Consider the following 21,620-nt stretch of genomic DNA (forward strand, 5'->3'; position numbering starts at 1 on the left):
TGATCTCTGAGTTCGAGGCCAGCCTAGTCTACAGAGCTAGGTCCAGGACAACGAGGGCTACACAGAAAAATCCTGTCTCAAAAAGCCAAATAAACAAACAAAGAATAAAGGTTTACTAAATAAACCTGTATTCAAGGCATGCATGGCACCCTGTGGTGTCATTTTGTGACACTATGCTGAACTTTTTGTCCTTCTCCCTGATCTCACAGAATTCCTTATGTGGGGTTGCTTTTCCCATTTTACAGATGGGTAAGCTGAACCTTAAAGAAGTCTGTAATAGGGACTGGAAAGACAGCTCAGTGCTTAGAGTGTTTGCTGCTCTTTCATAGGTCCTGGGTTCAGTTCCCAGCACCCACATCAGGCAGTTCACAACTGCCTGTAGAGTTAGCGATACAGGATGTGTCACCCTCCTGTGGCCTTCCAGAGCTCTGTATAAATGTAGCACACATACACAGACACACATACACATAAGTAAAAATAAAATTAAAAAAAAAATAAAGCAGAAGCCTGTCTGTCTGGTCCATCCCAGGAGCAAACAGATGAGCTGAATTAAGGCCAAGCCTCTGTGCTTAGCCGAGCAGCCCCTCCCCTCTGAAGGGAGGGAGACAGTGCCTCAGGAAGGGAGAAAACTAATAAAGTCTTGTCAGTCTTCAAATTCCTGCATTCTTCGTTTTTATAGCTGATTCTAAGACATCTCACCCAAGTCCTCCAGGTCTGCAAGAGGTACAGCTTGGTTTTGCACATCAGAAAATTGGGAGCTACTGGAAGCCATTTAAGCATGGCTCCCTAACCCTGATTCCGTCATCTTGGTGTGTGTGTACGTGTGTGTGTGTGTGTGTGTGTGTGTGTGTGTGTGTGTGTGTGTCTGTGTCTGTGCGTGTGCGTGTGCGTGTGCGCATGCACGAATGATCAACTCCAGAGAGGAGAATCCCAGCTCCAGGATAGCCACCCTGCCTTCCCCAGCCTCCTTCAAAACACTCTTTCCTGGAGTTTCCTCTGTCACTGAGTGGCTTGGCTGGAATACAGCTCTGGGTGACAGCTGTCCCCATCAGCAGACAGCTTCATTAAACCTTATTAACATGTCATCCCCCTCCGCCTTAGTCTTGTCCTCTCTGCTTTAATTAAAACCATCTTTCTCCTTGTCCCAGGGGCCCTGGGATTCTCCCAGTTCCTTCTACAGCAGCAGCTCCCTCCAACTCCCCAGCAGAAAGACTGAAGCTCTAAAAACAGTAAGGGTGGGTCTGCTGCCCTGAAACTGCCTAAGGCCCGTGTCCTAGTGAGAACCACGGCACTTCTCCCAGGCAGGCGCAGGTAAAGTGGCTGAGCCTTGAAGCTCAAACAGAATCACCTCTCACCCCATACCCATTTATATCCTTAGTGAACATTCATTTCCAGTCAAGTGTGTGAGAACGAAGTTGGCGCTTGGGTGGTCCAAACTGAACTTTCTCCAGACAGATGGGGAGATGTGTTCATTTTCCAGAATGGCAGGTTTTATGCCAGGGTGAGTTCCAGGCTCACCTTAGATGTCCATCGCACGAGAGCAAGGCCCTCAATGCTTCAGCCATTCTCTGCCTGCATACTGATCACCACACACAATATATAATCTGTTAACTCCCTAGCCAGCATCTAACAAAACAGATGCTTGGTCTGCAATTGTAAAGCCTCCCCTTACTATCCTGCATCCTATTAGAACCCAGAGAGGTGAAATCCCAGTTATTGCCCAGTAGTTATTAAATAAATATCTGCATAGCGTCTCACTTCGACATACACATGCACGCACGTACCCTGTGCCTGTGCTCAGGGTAGTTCATTACTGTAAAACAACTTAAGATCTTCCAATGAAAAGCACAATATAAATGCAAATTGTGATCGCTATTAGCATAGGGATATTTATTTATTTCCATAATGAGAGCCTCAGATAAACAATCATGGGAAGTGAGGCACGTTATGCATCAAAGGACCCAGGCAGCCTGGGCTTTGAGCTGTGAGCATTGTCTGAATTCTGCATAATGATCCCATAAGCCACACACCAGAAGAACACATCCACATATGATCAAAGGTGTGTAAGATAACATCAAATGAAAAAAAAAGACTCAGCAGGACTCAAAATTGTACATATATCATCACCATTCAGACATGGGTTTTGTTATTTTTTTAATGCTTTATAAACAGGGAGGAACAGAGATGCTCAAAGTGCTGTGTGAGGGTGTGTGGTTAGAGACGGTGCTTGGGCGCGGGGCTTGGAGATGTCACTTTTATCACTTAAAAACAGTCGACTCCGTTGGAAGATGCTTGCCTGACATGCACAAGGCCTTGGGCCTCTATCTGCAACACCACATGAGTCAGGCTACATGATCCCAGCACTGAGGACACAGAGGTAGGACTAGGACTTTAAGTCTGATCTGTTCTATATGAGACTCTCTTGAAATAACATTTTTTTTTTAAAGGACCAAAAGCAGAGTTGCTTGATACATATATTATTACTTTACATAGTATATTTAAAAATATATACTTGAGCCCAGGTGAGACTCTGGTTTCATCATGCCACAGCCCAGGGACTGAGGTGGCCAGAGTGGGTTCCATCTCCCTGAAGCCCCTCCCATTTCCTCTTCCACCAAGCCTCTGCAGTGGAGAGGTCCCTGGACCAAGCCCAGCAGGCATGCTCAGTCAGCATCAGTTGCCTTCCCACACGAACAGCGGCTAAGATCTCCACAGAGCCTCTCCAACCCAGGTCCAGGACAGCAGGCACACTATTGTTCTAGACCCCTAAGGCTTGTCCAGCCGCCCCACTCAAACCTTTGCCTGTTTCTCATGGTCCTGGGTTATGTGGACCCCACCACCTACCCACCTGGCTGCTCGCTGCTCCTGGGGCAGCCAGCCTCCCTCTGTGAGCCCCCAGTTCAGGACTTGCATCTGATGTATGGCCCTCGCCCAGTGAGGCGGTCACAGTGACAGAGCCCTGGTGCTGTCTCCCCTCCCCGTCGACAGCTTGAAATCAGGTCTTTCATTTGCATTTACATGATCTCGCTGTGCAGCTTATGAGATCGGGAGATTTATTTGCTACTTAGCTGGATGCTTGATTACACTCAGAGAAGGCGGTGGCTGGGAAAGTATAGATGCATCCACTCAGAGCCATAGCCTCTGGGGGCCCATAACTCAGCAGCAGGTTTAGGTGGATGAGGGGGCACAGAGGCTAACGAGAGGTGGGAAGGAACTTTCACCAAGGGTTTGAGGGTTTTTTTTTTTTTTTAAGTAATGAAAATGGCTTGATGTCACTTCAGATTATGAGGAGGGCCCAGTTGCTCCTGTGGGGCCTTCCATTTCTTGGGGATGAACTTCCAGAAACTTCTCTCCCAGGAGAAGTAGGAAGCTCTGGAAAGAGGCACATGACATATATAGGGAGGCAATGAGCAGGTGTCCTGCTCAGATCAGCTCACAGGGACGTCTGAGGCCAGCAGCTCACCAGCCATACCTATATGGCCATGACTTGGTCACGACACAGACTTAGGGAGACACACTCCCCGCCAGGCCTCACCTCCATGGATATACAGAGGGTAACAGGAGAACAATTCTGTGCAAGAGACTGTTATAGGAAGAAACAGGAATGAAGCAAACACACACACACACACACACACACACACACAATTTGTGGGTTAATGAGTGTGTCAGGCACACTCCCACTGTCCACAGCTGGGCATGCTCGAGGCAGGCAAACTCATTTTCCTGACAGTCTGCGCCTGGCATGGTGAGGATGGAGTTCACGGCTGCCAGCCTGTCCCCCATCACATCATCCAGATTCAAGAGGAAATCATCTGGCAGGTTTCTGGGACACGACAGTTTAGTGATGGAGAAGGAGCTGAGGCCAAGCCGCCCAAGGTGCAGTTCTGGCAGCCTGACTCCCTATAACCTTGAACAAGCTAACCTCCAAGCAGAGTCCCCACCGTGACCAGGCTCAGGGGTGCTGGTGGCAGTTTCCAAGCCCATCTAGTTCTTAGAGGTGGGCTTGGTGGGTCCTGAACAAGAAGTCATATTTGCTACGGGCCATTTGTCAGTGTCACCATAGCATTATTGGCTCCTCTGTCTCTGTGTGAACAAGCAGGCAACTAGCTATAAAATGAACACCAGCAGGCTCTACTAGGAATATACCCACAGCAAGACCGGAGTTCAAGTTACTTTATGAATGCATGCTCACAGCAGCACTATCCACCATAGCCAGAAGAAGAAAACCACCCAGACCTGCCTCTGTGGATGGATGGATACACAGAATGTGGCATATCCACACGACGGAAAAGTATTAAGCCATAAAAAAGAACAAAGCAGTAAGGATAAGGGTTACAAACAGTATGGATAGATGCTGAAGGCATGCAAGTGGAAGCAGCCAGACAGACTAAGAGGCCATGTGTTGCATGAATCCATTTAGGTGGAAAGTGAAGAACAGGTATGTCCAAGGAGATAAGAAGCAGACTGACAAGGTGTGTGGCAGGGGGGCGGGGCAGGGGGAGAGGCTGCTCTCTCTGGCACATGAAATATCTGGGAGCTGAGTAGAGACAGTGACTGTGCAGTGCTGTGAACCTAGCAAGAGTCACTGACCTGTATATTTCAAATTGGTTGATGGTGTCCTGCCTGCAAGCTATACTAGGGCGATGGTGGCACAAAGCTCATGGGAGTGACCTACCGATGTCTGATGTGACTTATGACCCATTCCACAAGGTGGAACCCATATGCAACACTGCTTGGCTGACCAGGAATCTGAGATTAGATAGTCCAGGGACCAAGGGTAAAAATACTGCTGTTCTGGGGCTGGAGAGATGGCTCGGCGGTGGAGAGCACAGACTGCTCTTCCAGAGGTCCTGGGTTCAATTCCCAGCGAACACGTGGTGGCTCACAACCATCTGTGATGGGATCTGATGTCCTCTCTGGTGTGTCTGAGGACAGCTACAGTGTGCTCATGTGAATAATATATAAATAAAACTTTAAAAATAAATAAATAAATCTTTTTTTTTGGTTTGGTTTTTTGAGACAGGGTTTCTCTGTGTAGCCCTGGCTGCCCTGAACTCACTCTGTAGACCAGGCTGGCCTCGAACTCAGAAATCCGCCTGCCTCTGCCTCCCAAGTGCTGCGATTAAAGTTGTGCACCACCACTGCCTGGCATAAATAAATCTTTTAAAAAGTTCACTGTTCTAAAGAATAAGGAGGAGGGGGAAGAAAGAGGAGGGAAGAGAAGGGTGAAGAGGAGGAAGGAAGAGGAGAAGGAGGAGGAGAAGGAGGAGGAGGAGAAGAAGAAGAAATAATAATAATAAAATAACCCCTAATAATATTCTGCTACACTCATAGATCAGTGCCTTGCTCAGCCATCATCAGAGAAGCTTCCTCCAGAGCAGATGGGAGTAAAAGGAGAGACACAGCCAGACTGTACCCAGACTGTACCCAGACTCTACACCTCCCGACACTCAGCCCTAAATGGGATGTGTCCATGAAATCCTTCCAGTTGGGCTCAGGGGTCCCTTCAGAAGAGGAGATGGAAAGAGCTTAATCCCAGCACTGGGGAGGCAGGTGATCTCTGTGAGTTTGAGGCCAGCCAGGAAGACCCTGTCTCAAAAAAACAAACAAAAAAACAAGGGGAAGAAGCCTGAGGATAGTTGCTCAGCTCCACACCCTCTGCAAAGGACAGCAAAGGAGATTGAAATCGAAGCTGTGATTGCTACTTTCATGTGTGTGTGCATGCGTGTGCATGTGTGTCTGTGTGTGCATGCCTATACATGTATGTGTACCTTTGTGTATGTATACATGTGAAGACCAGAGGTCATCATCAGGTGTTTCCCTCAGTCATTTTCCACCCTTATTTTATTTACAACTTCATCTTTTATTTATTTTAATTTTTGAGACAGGATCTCTCTATGTAAGCCTGACCCTGCTGTGTAGACCAGGCTGGCCTTGACCTCACAGAGATCTATCTGTCTCTGCCTCCCTGGTAGGGGCAGGGATTAAATAATGTGCCATCTTTATACCTGGATCTTACTACTTCTGCCCCAAGGGGTTCTCCTGCCTCTATATCCCCAGTGCTGGGAATGGCACCTTGCCTGGCTTTTAATGTGGGTACTAGGGATGAAACGCAGATAAAGTTCAGACCAAGTACATTACTGACAAAAACTTCCCTACACCATGGTCTTTTTTTTTTTTTTTTTTTTAATTTATGAGTGTGTATCTACTATAGCCATGTACACGTGAGTACTGCGCCCCAGGAGGTCAGAGAGTCTACGCAGTTGTGAAGCACATGACTGACGTGGGTACCAGGAACTGAACTCAGGTCCCCCGGAAAAGCAGTTTGAGCTCTTAAGAGCTGAACCATCTCCCCAGCCTATCATTCTCTACGTGTGACTCTGACAGCTTCTAGGCTTCTTTGGGTGTCTGTTTCATTACCCCTAAAACACACACAAGCAGCCCCCACTCAGTGCAGCAGAGACATTCAGGTGTGACCCCGGCTGGAAAAACACTAAGAGGTGCAGAGCACAGTAGGTCCACAGAACCCAGGCAACAGAGCCCACACTGTTTTCACAGAAAGAAGAAACCTTTAGAGGCGGCCTCCGTTTGAGCAATGTGGAAAGAGAGGTTTCCACTGAGGAGGCACGGGCAGGCTGAGGTCTGAGAAAGCAATGTTCTGGGTACCCGGCATTGGGTCATTTTGGCCACCAAGGGTCAAAGCTGGAGGATCCAGGAAAGATCAGATTTTAAAAAGAGACTCCCTGTAAAAGGAAAAGGGGGGAGGGGTAGAAAGAAAGAAAAAAGCTGAGAATGATCTATGTACATTTCAAAACTTAAAACAGAAATCAAAGGGAAAGTGAGCTGTTTTAAGTTTTGACAGCTGCAGGGATCACCCTGTTTGGACACTGTATTTATGTTTTCATTTTCTTTATAGATTCATTGAAAATCGCATCATGTAATCGGGAAGGAAAACGTTCGGTGTCTCCCCCACCCCCCCAAACCCTTGTTCCTTCCCTAGAACAGATGAAACCCTGGCGCTGCTGCTTCCTGCTTTGATGTATATTTCATAAGAGCTCATTGATTGTAAGTTTTATTTCCATGTCAATAAAAAAGTGGTATTGTAATGAATGAGAAGGAGTTTAACACAAAACAGCAGCTGACCTGTTCGCAGAGTGTAGTGAAATTCAGGAAGGGGAGACGCAAAACTGGTTAATAAGGCAGGGACAGTGGGAATGGGGGCCAGCCTGTGGGGAAACCTGTGGTATGGTTTTAGCAAAAGCTTGGAAGACTCAAAGGCCAGGGGCCTGCGCCCTCTCCTTCGCAGCCTGTGTGACTGTTTTATGATGGGTTCCTGTGGGGATGATGTGCTCCCCAAGGAGAGTAATGGACACAGTGGCAGCCAGTACAGAGGCCCCATGGGCGCTTGGTCTCCTGGGGTGGGGCAGCTTCTAAGACAGCTCCCAGATACAGGAAGAAGAGGAGGAGCGGTGTGGCAGTGAGGTCCAGGATTTGAAAGCTAATCAAGGGAAAAAAAATGTGATTACACTGAAAGATTCATTGCATGGCAAGGGGAGCCCCTCCTCGCTTACACTGTCCAACATAGAGGGAACACCTATCCGTTAAGAGGGGAAGCAAGTACTCCCAGGGAGGAGCTCAGAACAGTGGTGTATCTATTGTGCGTCAGGAAGTCTCTGAGCTTCCATGAGTGTTGGTAGGCAGAGCTTTACAATGGTGGGAACTGGGCTCATTGGTAGAGAGTAGCCCAGCACACACAGGAGGCCCTGGGTTCGAGCCCCAGTTCGTCATAAACCAAGCGTGGTGGCACACACTCTTGCTCCCATCACTTGAAAGATGGAAGCAGGAAGATCAGAAATTCAAGGTCATCCTCAATCACATAAGGAAAGACTCTGAGGCTAGCCTGGGACAAAGGAGATCCCATCTCGAAAAATAAAACAAATGAACAAAATTAGCAAAAGAGTAGGGACAAACCTGGGGCTTTATCCCACACAGGGCTGCACCTACCATGCTAGTTTCTTACGATAGACCCATACACAGGTTCTAAATGGCTAAAATTCTGCTTGCTTGAGCAGCTTTTAAAATAATTGAATGTAAAAATTTTTGAGTTTGGTGCCTGAAGGCTTTTTAGCTACTGAGTCTCAGAGAAGATAAACCACGTGGGACCAAAAGACAATTTTCGTGTGGTACAACCAGGAGCCTAGCAGCTGCCGGAGCTACACTGCAAGCTGCAGTCTGCCCACACCCTCTCATGTGCCCTTCTAACAATGCCTTTTCTTTTTGAGTGTTTTAGAAAGCTTGAACCCATCTTCAAGTGAAGCCAGTAAAGTCTGCCCTCCTTAGAGGCTCCCTTAGATAGAGCTCCCAAATACCCCAGTCAAATGCTATCACCCAGGGAGAGCATGGCTCAACCTTTTTCTTTCTTTCTTCTTTTCTTTTCTTTTTCTTTTTTTTTTTTTTTTTTGTTTTTTTTTGTTTTTTTGAGACAGGGTTTCTCTGTGTAGCCCTGGCTGTCCTGGAACTCACTCTGTAGACCAGGCTGGCCTCGAACTCAGAAATCCGCCTGCCTCTGCCTCCCAAGTGCTGGGATTAAAGGCGTGCGCCACCACCGCCCGGCATGGCTCAACCTTTAAAAGGACTTGCTGCTCTTGCAGTTTCAGTTGCCAGCACACATACAGTTGTTCACAGTCACCCATAACTCCATCTTGAGGGGTCCGACCGTGGACACTGCGTGCATATGGTGCACACATATACATGCAGGCAAACACTCATAGACATGAAAATAAAATGTAACAAATAAATAAAAACTGTAGCTCCCACCACCAGGGGGCGCCCCCGGACTCTGCGCCCTGCTTGAACATCCCCGCCCATGATGTTATTTATACCCCACCACTCCACTTAAGTGGTGGTTTCTGCAGCTCAGGCCCAAGTCCCCCACCCCAAGATCCCAGAGCTTAGGACATAAAGTAGGTATTCAACAGTCTTCTTGGAGTACTGGCAGGGCTGAGGGATGTGCTTGGTGTATTGGCTAAGATTTTGGAAACTAATGGACAAAGCCCACTATCTCCCCGTCCAGATCTTCTTAAAAAAAACAAAAAAGTGTTCTTCAGGTCACTTGGGAGTTAGGCTTGCTCTGAACTCCTGCCTTTACATGCTTTCATGTAACACACGGTGCCTGCCAACTCTATACAGCCAATGATGGACTTGAAACTCCTGATCCTCTGGCCTCATCTCCTGAGGGACAGTAAAGGTTTCTGGGCAGAAAATGAGCCACAGTGGCATCTTTTTGCCTGAGACAGCTCTGTGTGTGTGTGGGGGGGGGGGGGGTGTAGGGATGTGTGTACTATGTGTATTCTGTGTGTGTATATGTGTTAGTGTGTGGGGGCAGGCTCAGGAAGGCATTGTGTGGCCCCTGTCTGTCTTCTGGCTTCAGGCTTCTCTTTGTAAAATATAAACCTTCCAACTGATCCCGGGGGCCTCGTGGACTCTGTCACCCTTTCCTGGACCCCCATGACCTAGACCCCTGTCTATTGAGTCTGAACCGCCTTGAGCCATGTCACCTGCTTCAGTCACCCAGGAACCCTGAGCTATGGGAGAGTTTGTGAGTGACCAAGTCTGGGTGCCATTTCAACTCGCCCACCTCTTAGTTGGCAAGTATTGAACACTGCCGCAGCCCCGGCACTGCCGTAGCTACCCAGACCCTCCACAGAGCCACACACCCATGTCTGTGACTCTAGCTGACTCTAGTGATACCAGCCTATCACGATTGGAAAGAAAAGACAATCCGTGCAAGAAAAGATTCAAGTTCCCCAAATGTGCTCAGGGTGAAGAAACTGCGGGGGGGGGGGGGGGGGGCGAGGGCAAGGGCCTGCCCTGCCGGTGACCTAATAGATGGCTGCGGAGTGGGGCAACACAGGTAAACAGCTCAGATGTATACCCTGCTCGTGTGAAAGCTGGCTTTCCATCCTCAACACGACCAGACTGTGTTGCTGTACAATTAACCAGTAAAGACTTGAGGATGAAGACCCACCCACCCAGGCGTGGTGAGAGGCACCAGGGACAGTGGCGGCCTTGATCCAACTTATAAACAGACAGGTTGGTACGAGCTAGTAATTTTCCTCTTCCCTGCACCAGATCAGAAATGCTAGTCAGGCTCTCCGGCTGGAGTGAGGGCTACAAACGGGTGGAGACCAGCCCGTAATTACCAAAATAGAAAAAGAACAGCGTTTTGTAATGAATGACAAGCGGCTGAGTGGAAATCTAATTTGGTCTAATTAAGCAGCCTTTTGTGAGGATTTGTCTTTAGATGAAAAGAGGGAGCAAGGAGATCTAAATGCAAATGAAGCCCTTCTTGGGGTCTTAAAGGGCCAGTGAGACTTGGTCTGGCTTGGTGGCTTTATCAAGCTGTATCCCTGCCACACTTCAGTCCACCCTGGGTGGACCTGCCTTGGAGAGGCCTTTTGCGCCCCACTTCTTGTATCATTTTAAACTGGACAGCTTGACCAGGCTATCGGTGAGCTTCCTCTTCTTCAGTAGCAGTGACTGACAGCAGTGTTGCCCACCCGAGACGATGACCTGACCCTCAGAGTCCAGGATCAACATCTGTGTATGTGGACATGTTTGTACATGCATATGGAGGCCGGAAGTTGATATCAGGTGTCTCCCGCTATACCTCTCTGCCTTAGTTTTTCAGAGGGTCTTTCAGTGAACCTGGAACTCACGGACTCAGCAGGCTGCCTGGCCAGTGAGCCCTAGGATATTCAGACCTCTGCCAGTACTGGAATTGCAGTGCACATAGCATCATGCCAGGCACGGGGGTGCTAGGGATGGATTCATGTCCTCATGTTTATGCAGCAAACAGCCTACTGACTGAGACACCTTCATAGTCTCAGAATCCAGGAGTTTTAAAAATAATCTGCTCTGTCTGTGTGTGTGTGTGTGTGTGTGTGTGTGTGTGTGTGTGTGTGTGCCACCTGTGTGTGGACAGGTGCCTATGGAAGCCAGAAGGTACAAGATCCCCTGGAGCTGGAGTTATAGGCAGTTGTGAGCTGCCTGACCTGGGTGCTGGGAACTGAACTTAGACCCTCAGGAAGATCTTAACCACTGAGCCATCTCTCCAGCCTCAGAATCCAAACTTTGTATTAAAAACTGGCATAAAGCTGGACAGAGGTGGTAGTGCACATCCTTAATCTCAGCCAGCATTCCAGAGGCAGAGGCAGGCAGATCTCTTGAGTTCGAGGCCAGCCTGATCTACAGAGTGAGTTCCAGACAGCCAGGGCTACACAGAGAAACCCTGTCTCAAAACAGACAAACAGACAAACAAAACTGGTACACAGACATCACAGACATGACTGGCCTCCTCTGAGGTTGAACTTAAAACTTTGATTTTGGTCCTTCCAAAAGTTAACTGATAATGTGTGGTCCACGGCTCCCACTATAAATTGCACTACTACCCTGGACCAACTGGTGTGAATGAAAACCTTTGAACTAGGTAGGTTATAGGTCACTACCCAGGAACTGGGATAGGGGCAGAGCTTTCCTGGGAACTTGTAATGTGGCCAACAAAGGTCTTCTAGGCTAACCCACAGAGTAAGTGAAGCAGGCCAAAGCTGGTTAAGCTAGGCCCTCACCCTGACCCCAACTCCAACCAAATGTTTTTCTTTGTTTTTAAGAAAAAGTGCACATATTTGGGCTTTTTCATATTCAGGGTTAGAACTAGCTGAATGAGCCTGTAGGTGGGTGGCTGTGGCACTGACCTGAGCTTGACCACAGCTTCTCCTTCCCTCTCTAGCCTGCCCAGTCCACATCCCTCTTCCTCCTCTTCTCCTCATCCTTTTTGTTTTGAGACAGGATTTCAGGTAGACCAGGCTAGCCTTGGACTCACTGAGGATCAGCTGAGGATGGCACTGAACTTCCCATCCTCTCCCCTCCATCTGCCAAGGGCTGGGATTACAGGCATGCACCAGCACCCCTGGTGTATGTGATGCCACCGAGGTGGATCTGCAGCTTCCTGTGCATGCTGAGCAAACTCCAACTGGGAGCTCCGTCCCAAGCCCCAAAGTTCCTCTTTCTGTCTGTCTGGATCATTCTTGCTTTCTCCCTCGCTAACTGTTTGGCCTGCAGAGGACCCTAGAAAGGGAGCTTGGGAGCGGGGACTTCAGATGAATATGGAGTGAGTGAAGGCACGGAGCACTGTATGGAAGAAATACTTAAACATGACTGTGGGACTTTGAAGTCAGAAGTCTGAAGCCAAAGCCTGACCTCCAAGGTTCCTGTCCCGCCTCGCCAGCAGCCCTATCCATCTGCTTCTGACCACGCCACTCCAGTTTCTGCCTGTCTTACACAGCTCTACTCCAGAGTGTGTCTCAAATCTTCCCTTCTTTTCCCTATAGAAACTCCTGTCACCTTAGATGGAGTGTGGTATCCCAAGAGCCTTTACTGATGACATCTGCAAATACCCCATTTATCCGTAAGGTCACATTCACAGAGATTAGAATTAGGATGTGGACAAATCTTTTGGGAGGACACTATTCAACCCCCACATCTCCGGCCACATGGTGCCACGACGCATTTGGGGGAGGTTGCCACCACCTGCGTGTGGACAGCAACTCTACAGACCCAGCCAGTGCAGTGGCCAACACAACGAAAGATGCATGACCCCTTCAGTTCTAACCTCAAAAATGGTTCTCTGAAGAGAAGCTACCAGCCCAGTTTCATGTTGAATTCTTTATTCTTCCTGACCTTAGTGATGGGTGCCCTTCCTGCTTCTCTCTGCCCCATCTTCCTGGTGTCCTCCTTGACTGGGTCAATCAGCTCATAAAATACAGAGGGAAACCCAGACAGGGTATCTAAGGGGGCCTCCCCAGCATCCCCTCAGCAGGATAACGTGGCTTTGGGCGTTAGTGGGCAGAGGTCCTGCATTCCCTGACACTGAATGGCCTCGGTGGTGGGGCCTGGGATGAACACAACCATAAGATCAAGAATAAACCACAGCTCTGACTCAGATTTGTTTTGGAGATGCTAGCCTTTCCTCCCTGCCCTGCCTAGGGAAGCTGACTGTGTTTTTCTGGACGCCTGGGACATGTGGTTGTTCAAGGCTAGGCTGAGGCTTTCAAGGACCATGTCACTTTGCTAGACAGCCAAAGTCAGTTCCTCCTCCCTTGAGGACCTCAGGCTCCAACAATGTCACCCATAGGTGACAAAAATCATGCTAGGTCAACTTTACTCAAACGATAAATAGTTAAGAGGGATTTTTTTTTGGGTCTAAAATGACATTGCCTTCATGTGAACCAACCTGGGATGCTTTGTGCGTTTTTACTATTGTACAGCCCAGAATTCCCACAAGAAATCAAATATAAGCCTCTTTAAGAAGCTTTAAATAATTTTTGAGCTTTCTCATTGACTTATTAGAATGCAGCTTAGAACACACATCCATGTGATCCTTTTACAAGGGTCAGGGATATAACTATTGAAGGAACAAGATTAGAAGGTCAGGTGGGAAGGGCGGCTGTGCCCAATTTTGCCTACTTCAGAGATAATGTCCACATACCTACTTGTCACCAACTTGATACCCCCCTAACCATTTTCTCTGTGCAGAAGCATCTCCTGCTGAGACCACTCTCTGTTTCCTTTGCAACTGGACCCCAGCGGTTTCATCTGTGAGCAGCTCTCTGGTTCTAAGGATGGGACTCTCTAAGATGCCTTTGTTATCAGCTTCAAAGGGCTTGGAACATTCCAGGGGCAGCCTTTGATCCCCGCAGACTTGAATGACATGAACCAGCCGGAAACGCCAGGCCACGTTTACCCCATTTCACTCCGGGTGTGGATCCTTCCTGTGGTGAAGGGGATCCAGGGCCATAGCTGAGGTGTGACTGCATGGGTTGGGTGTGCAGGTTTTCACAGGAGTGGTGACTGGGAAACAGTCAATGAGAACAAACACCGAGAAAGCCAGTCTTCAAGGCAAGGCATCCATTTATTCCTCCTCAAACCAAGGAGGCAGATCTGGGAGGTGGAGCCCTGGGGAGCCAGCTGGACAACCTTGACAAAGCCATCAGTGGAAATGGGGGAGGCCAAAGAGAAAATGCCTCTGAGAGTTCTCTAAGACTCTGCCTGCCAAGTGTAAGGCTCAGCTTGCTGATTTTATGGGTCTAAACTAGAAGACTGGGGTAATTTCATATTGTTCAGAAGCCTCTGCCCTGTATTTGAGATGAAGCAAAGTCTAGACTAGTATAAGCCATGGTGCTTGCCGTGTTAGGGAGCCATCTGTGCACTGTGACCACTCGTACCTACTGTCTGAAGTCACTACAGCACCTGCTATGTCGTTACCTGTGCTACAGACTGGGTCTTTTCATCCCATGACAAAGAGCCTGGGAAATTTGTGCTTAACCTCACGAGACCTCCCTGGGTCACCTGTGGCTAAGTAAAGGCAGTATACAGAGATATGATCCCAGGTCCCCAAAGCTTGGGATTTTCTGAAAGAGAAAAGCCGGTAGTCATGGAACAGAGATCGTGATCACTGTTTGGGGGCCCTGCTTCTGTGTCTGTCAAATGCTTGAAGTGTAGTTGCCTGGGAGATGGCCCATGCCACCATGGCCACGGCTGCACCCTCCCCCCCTCCTTCCCCCTCTCCTCCTCTCCTTTCCCCTCCTCCCCCCTCCTCTTCCTTCTCGCCCTTCCTTCTCTCCTCCTCCCCTTCTCTTATCCCTCTTCTCTTCCTTCTCTTCTCCCTGATTCCTCTTCTTGGCTTTTTGAGACAAGATTTTCAACAGCCCAGGCTAGCCCGGATATGCCAGAGAGAACCATGAAAGAAAACTCCTAATCCTGTCTCCTCCACTCCCTCAGCACTGGAATGATAGGCCTGGGCCAGAGCTGGCTTTTGTCCCTGTCCCTACCTGTGTTTTGCTTTTTGGTTTTGTTGGTTTTGTCTTCTCTTTCGTTCTCTCTCTCTCTCTCTCTCTCTCTCTCTCTCTCTCTCTCTCTCTTTCTCCCTCCCTCTCTCTCTCTCTCACAGAAAACAAGTCTCTTAGATTCCAGGTCACTATCTATCTCACAGAAGACACTGAGAACACAAAAGGTATAGGAGCATGGGTCCCCTCCCCATGGTCACTCCAGCTTTCAAGCCCCACAATCCTTTCCAGCACTTATCAACAAGAGCCCTGAGTAAGCGGCTACTCCAGAGAGCCCAGTGTCCTTATCTGTAAGTGGAACACAAGGCCACCTCCTTGCTCGGTCTCACTAAATGCTTGCTAAACGACATGGCCATCATCGTTCCTGAACTCTGCGTGTCTCTGAACCATCATCCGTAAAATGATGGGGCAGATAGCAGAATCAAAGTCAGGCCTGTGGCTAGACCACTGTCATCCCCCTGGCTCTGTGGCTTCCTTAGTTATTAAGCTGTTGCCCCTCGGGGTGACTCACTTCTTCTCTATACAATTTTTACAATTTCATCGAAATCTCTAATTATTTCAAAACTGGAAAAACAGTTTTATTATTTTTTGAGATGGGCCACTGAGGCTCCTCACATACAGCAGAGAGCACGTAGACTTGCAGAGAACTTGTATTTTCCAGGAACTCCATAAGCCCCTGCCATTGCCCCCACCCCACCCCCCATTCCTCCAGCCCCCCAGCCCCACTTGGCCACCTTGGTATTTTCCTTCATTACGCCTCAGCCTCAGAAGTAAACCTCTCTAATTTCCTACACCACAGCTATTTATTTAAATGCTAACTCGCATTATGAAGTGATAATCCACGCGCGCAGGAGATAATTTATGAAGCATTTAAATTAAGAGCAGCAGCTAATTGGGAGCATGTGTCTTATAAGCCTTGCTAACACCAGAAAACTACAAATTAGGGAGGAGAGGGCGCTTTTCTCTAGCCCTCAGCCTCTTTTGTAGGCTGGGGTGGGTGCAGATATTTTGGATCACACAAGCTGGTCCACCTGCCCATCGAGCGGCTGTGTCTCTGCTCTGTCCTGGAGAGTGTGGGCTCGCCCCTTGACTAAAGACAGCATCACTCTGTGCCCTTAGGAAGCCCCTCAGCTCCACTGCAGAGATGAGCATGGCAAGAACTGGTGCTGTTGGCTGGGCACCGTGACTCTGCCAACTTGAGAGGCAGAGGTAGGAGGATCCTGAGAGCCTAGGAGCTCAAGGTCAACTTGAGCAACAAAATGAGAGACCATTTTGGTTTTGGGGTTTGGTTTTTAAAGGATGGTGTGCCATGGTTTCTTAGACTTTGTACCTATCCAATAAAGAGAGGCAAGACAGGCAACCTGTGGAGGAAGGGGCCAAGGACTGGAGAATCAAAAATGACAATGGGTTATAAAATACTTTGTTACATTTGTTTGTTTGTTTGCACATAAAGGAGATGAAGAGGGCACGCACATGCCATGGCTTACATTGAGAAGCCAGAAAACAGCACTTGGGAGTAGGCTGTCTTCTTCTACCATGTGGGCCCGGGGATGGAACTCAGGGAGTCAGGCCTGGCCGAAAGCTCCGTTACTCACAGAACCATCTTGTAGGTCCCTACAATGCTTTTTTTTTTTTTTTTTTTTTGGTTTTTCGAGACAGGGTTTCTCTGTGTAGCCCTGGATGTCCTGGAACTCACTCTGTAGACCAGGCTGGCCTCGAACTCAGAAATCTGCCTGCCTCTGTCTCCCAAGTGCTGGGATTAAAGGCGTGCACCACCACTGTCAGGGCTTTTTTTTTTTTTTTTACAATGCATTTTTTAAAAATTATTTTTATATGTACAACTGTTTTACCTGCATATATTTCCATAGACCATGTGCATACATGAACCTATGGAGATCAGAAGAGGATGTTGGATCCCTTAGAACTGGAGTTACAGATGGTTGTGAGCAACCATGTAGGTCCTAGGATTAGACCTAGGTCCTCTGCAAAAGCAGCTAGTGCCCTTAACCGCTGACCCATCTCTTCAGGTCTCTTATTTTTGATTCTTCATTTGACAGAAAAAGCTGCCTTGGTTTGTGGATTCAGGTGAGAGGTCAACACGAACATACGGGTTCCATGTGTGATACCAGTGCTTACTCACGAAGCACACAGGCATGTTTGTTGCTTATCAAAATCCGCCAGATGGAGGACTACTCTGGGGGAGCATTGGGCATAGAGCAAAAGGCAGGAGAGCATCACAAGGGTCTGGGAAGGTGGTTCAGTGGATAAGACTGACTGTTAATCAAGCGTGAAGACCTGAGTTAAATTCCTCCATATCCATGGAACAAGCCAGGCATTCACCTGTAAGCCTTGCACTGGGGACAGAGACAGGAGGATCGCTGGGGTTTGCTGGTCACCGGCCTAGCCAGGTTAAGTAAGAGACCTTGCCATTTGTTTTGTTTTGTTCTCTATGTATCCCTGATTGTCCTGGAACTCACTTGCTCTGTAGACCAGGCTGGCCTCAGACTCACAGAGATCCACATGCCTCTGCCTCCTGAGTGCTGGGATCAAAGGTGTGCACCACCACACCTGGCTGCGCATTTCCTTTAAATATAAAAGCAGGGGCCGCTTGTGCTCATTGTAGATGCGGTTTCCTAAGGAGGAATGGACTGCTTTTATTATCAATTAATGGAAAACACATCTTTATAGGGCAAGGCTCAGATAGGTGAAGTAGGCTGAGGCAGCACACAGGGGAGTTTGCTTCTGTCCAGGACTCCTGTGCAGCTGCAGCTAAGATCAGGAAGTCAAGGCCATTCCCAACTCAGGTATCCCTGGGGTTAGCGTAATGGGCGCTTACGATATCTATGTGTCCAAAGTGGAGGTTACAGCTTTCTGGATCCTATCAGCTAGAGCTCTCAGCAGCTCCATTTGCAGGTGCCAGGCACTCTGGGGCCTGACATCTGCCACAGGCCTAATTTAACTCTTGACTCCAGGCCCAGGCCTGCTTCCAGAAGCCCCGAAGCTGGGTGTGGGGAATGCCAGGGGCTGTCTCCAACAGAGCACTCTTCCCCCCATGCCACCATCACCAGCTTCTCTCAGTTAAGCTCTTGCTTCCTTTCTCTCTGTGTCACTGGAGTGTGGCAGTGTCTTCTATCAGGGTCCGATTGTCCCTGCAGTCGGGGTGGCTTCAATATGTGATAGGCACTGGAGAAAGCCCACACCTCCTTCAGATATCCAGCTGGGTGGTTTGGAGGGACAGCCAGCAATTCATCCCAGCCTCCTTCTGAGAGAGAGCAAGTGGAGATGGCCTTGGTCTTTCACTTTAGCATGAGGTTCAGTACCTGCAGAGAGCACATGTGTGTGGGACCCTTAACTGGCTTATTGAGTCCAGTGGCCCAGCAGTTGGCAGGAAGCTGAGCTGGGAGATGGACAGGAAGGCAAGAGGACACAAAGGAAGCAGAGTCAGGGTGCACACACACAGGATGGCTGCACAAGGCTAGAGGTGGCCATGAGACTGAAAGCTGACTTGTGCCAAGAGTTAGTCTCAATAACTTCACTCCTTAAAACATGGCACCCAGTGGCTCCCCTATTTCGACTTCACCTTCATGTGCACACATTTCTGGCACGAAGTGCTGTGATGTGCAGGACCTGGAAGTGACACGTGTAAATGACCGTTGACAGGGCCGGTTGAAGGTTGGATAGGAGTATATCCGAGGCATAGCCAGGAAATGGGGTGGGTCAAGGCCATTCAAAAACAAAAGAAGAGGAAGAAGAATGGGGGCTGGAGAGGTGGAACACTGGCTGCTCTTGCAGAGAACCCAAGTTCAGTTCCCAGCACCCACACAATGGCTCACAACCATCCACAACTCCAGTTCCAGGGGATCTGACACCCTCTGCTGACCTCTGTGGGCACCAGACATGCATGTGGTGCATGCAGGCAAAACCCCATACACATGAAATAAAATAGATGAACCTAAAAAGAAGAGAGAGGTGGGCGTGTTGGGGTGCCCCTGTCATTTCAGCATTTGGGAGGCTGAGGCAGGAGGATGAGGAGTTTGAGGCCAACACAGACTACATAGCAAGACTCTGTCTAAGGAGAAAATGTTTTCTAGGTAATGATGAGGACCTGAGTTTGGATTCCTGAGCACACATGTAAAAAGCTGGACACAGCAATGAGTCCTCGTAACTCCAGTGCCGGGAGGCAGAGCTTAGGAGGAGCCCTGGGGCTCACTGGTCAGGCAATGAGCAAGAGACTCTGTCTCAAAACCAAAGGTGGGGAGCAAGAGAGGAAGATTCGACCTCTGACTTCCACATGTATGTACATGTGCACGCCTGCACGCATGCATGCATGCACACAGGCAGGCAAAGAATAGATATGCCTTTCTAAACAAGAATCCACTTTGTAGAAAAACAAAGTAAACACATAAAGAGAAAAGAAGATAAGAGAACTTGCATATATTTAGGAGCTTTCTGGAGTAACTCAGAAAGTACCCCCTTCCTGTCACCCGTGGGAAATGGGGTTGGATTTCCTCCCTCTATCCCAAGGGAACCCTCCCCTTTTCTGCTGCTCCAACTTGGAGCTCTATAAACAAGGACAGGCACTAAAGCACCGACTCACACTGGGAATTGCAAGGCCGGCTGTGTGACAGTTACTAATCGCTCCCTCTCTGGGCCTCTTTCTTCTTTCCCATAAAATGAAGGAGCCGAGATGTTCAGTAAACAGATATTAGGTACCTGCCGCGTGCAAGGGACCATGGAGTCCTCTCTGGGCTTCCTTGATTTCTCTTCCTCTTTAACATTTGCAGAGAAGACTGGAAAGGACCCTTGGGGCTTTTAAAAAATGCTTACTGCATTCTCAAGGACGCAGGCTCTAGCGCAGCCATGGGAGGGTTCCCAGTCACTCTGCTCCTCCAGGCAGATGACAACAAAGGCCACCACTGGCACTCACGGAAGCCTGTCTGTCGTTAACAAAGCATTGCTGTGCACACCAGTAATTGCCTTGTTACGGCCATCGGTGTCATCGTTCATCCTCGGTCCCCAGAAGGGCCCAGGGGAACAGTTCCGCCTCTGCTAAACCAATATCCCCCACAACAGCCCCCTGCGGTCTTCCCTTTGCAGTTCCTGGTAGAATGAATCCTCTGCCGCTCTTTGCTGAATGATCATGAAGTCATGATTAAACCTTGAGATTTATAGCTTGCTTGGGCTTGAGGAAGCAAGCTGTTCCCGCTTGCTAAGGCTTGCCCCCCTTGGCTACTGGGGACAGGGCAGGAGGGAAAGTGTGGTCCCCAAGCCAAGGGAAGCCTGCTGAGGCAGTGTACGCATCAGGCAAACTGCAGTTGGCCTCCTGACTCTGCCGTCACAGTGGTCGGTGAGAGCCTTGCACCCATGTATCCTTGAACACACACTGTGGGCTCTGTCTAACCTAGAGGCCTGTCCCGCCTCACGTGTCCCATCTGCGAGCACCTCTGAGCACCACCCACGCCCGTGGAGCCTGGACATCATGAGAAGTCCTAAGAGTCAGACGTAAAGATCGCCATGAGCATGTGACACATGCTGTACGATTGCTGTGCCTATCACAATCATCCAGGCACTGTGCCAAGGGCTTCATGTTAGTGAGCGTTCATACTATTTACTACGTTAACATTTTTATTCCTTACCTAAGAAATGAAAAATGTAAAATTGACCTGTTCATGTAAGGGTATACATACGTATGTACATACACACATGAGGGTGGAGGTCAAAGGACAACCTACAGGAAGAAATTAATTCCTTAGCCATCATCCACCTTTTGTTTTTGAGAGAGGGTCTCTCATGGACAGAAGCTCGTCAAGTAGACTGGACCAGCCTGCCAGTGAGTCCCTGTGGCTGCCATCTCTGCCTCCCCAACACTGGGATTGACGGTCACGATCTGTGATCCACTACACCAGGTTTTTTCTTCTTTTCATGGAGCCCAGGAACCAGCCTCAAGTCTTCCTGTTTGCAAGGCAAGAGCTTTCTTAATTGAGCCATCCCCCAGCCTCAAAGCTAAGCTTCTCAAAGTGCATTCTTTGATGCCATTTAGGACATTCAGAGCTGGACACAATGACTACATCTCTATAATGTCAAAAACTTCCTTATTACTAATTATTTATATTTACACACATAAAAATTATATATAAATACATATGTTTAAAGCATATATTTATGTATAAATATATTATTTTATATTTATAATTTATTATTCCCCAAGGCTTAGCAACCATTCATCTATTTTCAGTATGGATTTGCCTGTTCTAGATATTTCTTACAAATGGCATCACCTTGCACATGGCCCTTTGTCTTCTAGTGCTCTTGCTCTTGCTGGGTGTCTCTGAGGTTTACTCTGAGGTCATGGGTCATTGCCTCAGGCCCTTTCAGCTCTGAATTCTATTCCCTAGTATGGATGAACCTCATTGTGTGTTCGCCCAGGCCAGCAGGTAGACATCCAGCCAGCCATTTGGAGGCTGGTCACCACTAACATCTCCATTCTGAGAAGGTTTTGGAGAGTCAGATCATTTTCCCCAAGGCCCCAGGAATCTACAATGCAGAGGAAGCAGATATAGTCAGGTAGTCTGATGACTGAGCTGTCAGGAACTGGGACACAAGCCGGGGTCACAGCCCAGTAGGGACTACAACTTTTCTGCCACACCCCAACTGGCAGAGAACTCCTGTGACTTTTGTGGGCTGGTGGCAAACCCTTCTGACAGATGAGGCACAAAC

The 21,620-nt window shown here is 48.6% G+C and overlaps 1 protein-coding gene across 1 annotated transcript in view; it reads right to left on the reverse strand.

Moving 5' to 3' along the window:
- Cfap77 (cilia and flagella associated protein 77) overlaps positions 1-21,620 on the reverse strand; it is a 116,998-nt gene that overhangs the window by 59,002 nt on the left and 36,376 nt on the right. The gene's annotated exons all lie outside the window — the stretch shown is intronic.

Source organism: Arvicanthis niloticus, chromosome 2, assembly GCF_011762505.2.
Source record: "Arvicanthis niloticus isolate mArvNil1 chromosome 2, mArvNil1.pat.X, whole genome shotgun sequence".
NCBI lineage: Eukaryota > Metazoa > Chordata > Mammalia > Rodentia > Muridae > Arvicanthis > Arvicanthis niloticus.